Source organism: Scylla paramamosain, unplaced genomic scaffold (assembly GCF_035594125.1).
Source record: "Scylla paramamosain isolate STU-SP2022 unplaced genomic scaffold, ASM3559412v1 Contig5, whole genome shotgun sequence".
NCBI lineage: Eukaryota > Metazoa > Arthropoda > Malacostraca > Decapoda > Portunidae > Scylla > Scylla paramamosain.
Genome location: NW_026973670.1, coordinates 1,847,501 through 1,850,000, shown reverse-complemented (window position 1 = coordinate 1,850,000; position 2,500 = coordinate 1,847,501). Strand labels below are relative to the sequence as shown.

Genomic DNA, 2,500 nt, shown 5'->3' with positions numbered 1-2,500 from the left:
ATGTAGGAAGGACACTGGCCAAGGACAACAAAAATCTAATAAAAAAAATTGCCACTGAAATGGCAGTCCTATAAAAGGGTCAAAGCAGTGGTCAAAAATTGATGAATAAGTGTCTTGAAACCTCCCTCCTGAAGGAATTCACGTCATAGGAAGGTGAAAATACAGAAGCAAGCAGGGAGTTCCAGAGTTTACCAGAGAAAGGGATGAATGATTGAGAATACTGGTTAACTCTTGCGTTAGAAAGGTGGACAGAATAGGGGTGAGAGAAAGAAGAAAGTCTTGTGCAGCGAGGGCGCGGAAGGAAGGGAGGCATGCAGTTAGCAAGATCAGAAGAGCAGTTAGCATGAAAATAGCAGTAGAAGACAGCTAGAGATGCAACATTGCGGCGGTGAGAGAGAGGCTGAAGACAGTCAGTTAGAGTAGAGGAGATGATGAGACGAAAAGCTTTTGATTCCGCCCAGTCTAGAAGAGCAGTATGAGTGGAACCCTCCCAGACATGTGAAACATACTCCATACATGGACGGATAAGGCCCTTGTACAGAGTTAGCAGCTGGGGGGGTCAGAAAAACTGGCGGAGACGTCTCAGAACACCTATCTTCATAGAAGCTGTTTTAGCTAGAGATGAGATGTGAAATTTCCAGTTCAGATTATAAGTAAAGGACAGACCGAGGATGTTCAGTGTAGAAGAGGGGGACAGTTGAGTGTCATTAAAGAAGAGGGGATAGTTGTCTGGAAGGTTGTGTCGAGTTGATAGATGGAGGAATTGAGTTTTTGAGACATTGAACAATACCAAGTTTGCTTTGCCCCAATCAGATATTTTAGAAAGATCAGAAGTCAAGCGTTCTGTGGCTTCCCTGCGTGATATGTTTACCTCCTGAAGGGTTGGACGTCTATGAAAAGACGTGGAAAAGTGCAGGGTGGTATCATCAGCGTAGGAGTGGATAGGACAAGAAGTTTGGTTTAGAAGATCATTAATGAATAATAAGAAGAGAGTGGGTGACAGGACAGAACCCTGAGGAACACCACTGTTAATAGATTTAGGAGAAGAACAGTGACCGTCTACCACAGCAGCAATAGGATGGTCAGAAAGGGAACTTGAGATGAAGTTACAAAGAAAAGAATAGAAGCCATAGGAGAGTAGTTTGGAAATCAAAGCTTTGTGCCAGACTCTATCAGAAGCTTTTGATATGTCCAAGGAAACAGCAAAAGTTTCACCAAAATCTCTAAAAGAGGATGACCAAGACTCAGTAAGAAAAGCCAGAAGATCACCAGTAGAGCGGACTTGACGGAACCCATACTGGCGATCAGATAGAAGGTTGTGAAGTGATAGATGTTTAAGAATCTGTCTGACAGTAAGAGAGAGAGAGAGTTGTGGTTATTATTATTATTATTATTATTATTATTATTATTTTATTATATTTTTTTCATTATTTTTATTATTATTATTATTACTTCTTTTTTCTTTTTCTTCTTCACTTTCTTCTCCTCCTCCTCCTCCTCCTCCTCCTCCTCCTCCTCCTCCTCCTCTTCCACTTCTTTCTTCTCCTCCTCCTCTTACTACTACTACTTTTACTACTACTAGTACTAGTACTACTACTACTATTACTACTACTACCACCATTCCAGGTAGGGCGAGGTCACCAGACGCATGCAGGCCGCTCTCCTAACGCAGTGCAGGCAATCGGGCACGCAGAAGCCAACCAGTTATGTACAAAATAACTTTGCCAGAATAATAGGCGGTTATGAACAGAAAAAGGGCGAACACCCTTGGTTGGCAACACTGATGCTCAGGGAGAGAGAGAGAGAGAGAGAGAGAGAGAGAGAGAGAGTTGTAATTTCTAAGCAATCGTAATATTTGATGTAACTGTACTACTACTACTACTACTACTACTACTACTACTACTACTACTACTACTACTTCTACTACTACTACTGTTACCAGGGCAAGGTGAAGCACAACTGTGGCGGCGTGATAATCAGCGAGGACTATCTACTATCGGCCGCCCACTGTTTCAAGAGCCACTCTGCCAATGACTACCTGGTGCGGGTTGGGGAGCAAGACCTGAGTACCATTTCTTCTGACGAGCAGGAAAAATTTGCTTAAGTCACTGTCAAAATGCTCCGTTTTCTTTGATGTGCCTGTAGTTTATTTATTTTTTTTTTAGGGCTAACTCAAATAATAGGCGACTTTCTGCACTGCCATTATTTCCACTACCAGTTAATCGTAGTGGTAGTAGTAGAAATAATAGTAGTAGTAGTAATAGTAGTTGATTGTATGTAACGTACCTAACTTGTATGTACTTAAGGATATAAGCAAGTAAAGTAATAGTAGTAGTAGTAGTAGACTTGTAAGTAGATGTGTAAGTCGTTTATAAGTGGCGTTAAAACTTGTACTGAATTAAGGGTAGGAGTAAGTGGTGTAGTAATAGTAGTAGCAGATAAGTATTGTTTCTAAGTAAACCTCCCTATGTATGTAGTGACGCTCCTAGCCTGTATTTAT

General features: G+C 41.3%; 1 protein-coding gene across 1 annotated transcript in view; it reads left to right on the top strand.

Moving 5' to 3' along the window:
* LOC135096631 (uncharacterized) overlaps window positions 1-2,500 on the top strand; it is a 100,292-nt gene that overhangs the window by 93,340 nt on the left and 4,452 nt on the right. Inside the window, exon 7 of the mRNA XM_063998294.1 lies at window positions 1,943-2,500. This exon is cut by the window's right edge and continues 460 nt beyond it. The gene's annotated coding sequence lies outside the window, so the exon portion shown is untranslated. The remainder of the gene's footprint in view (window positions 1-1,942) is intronic.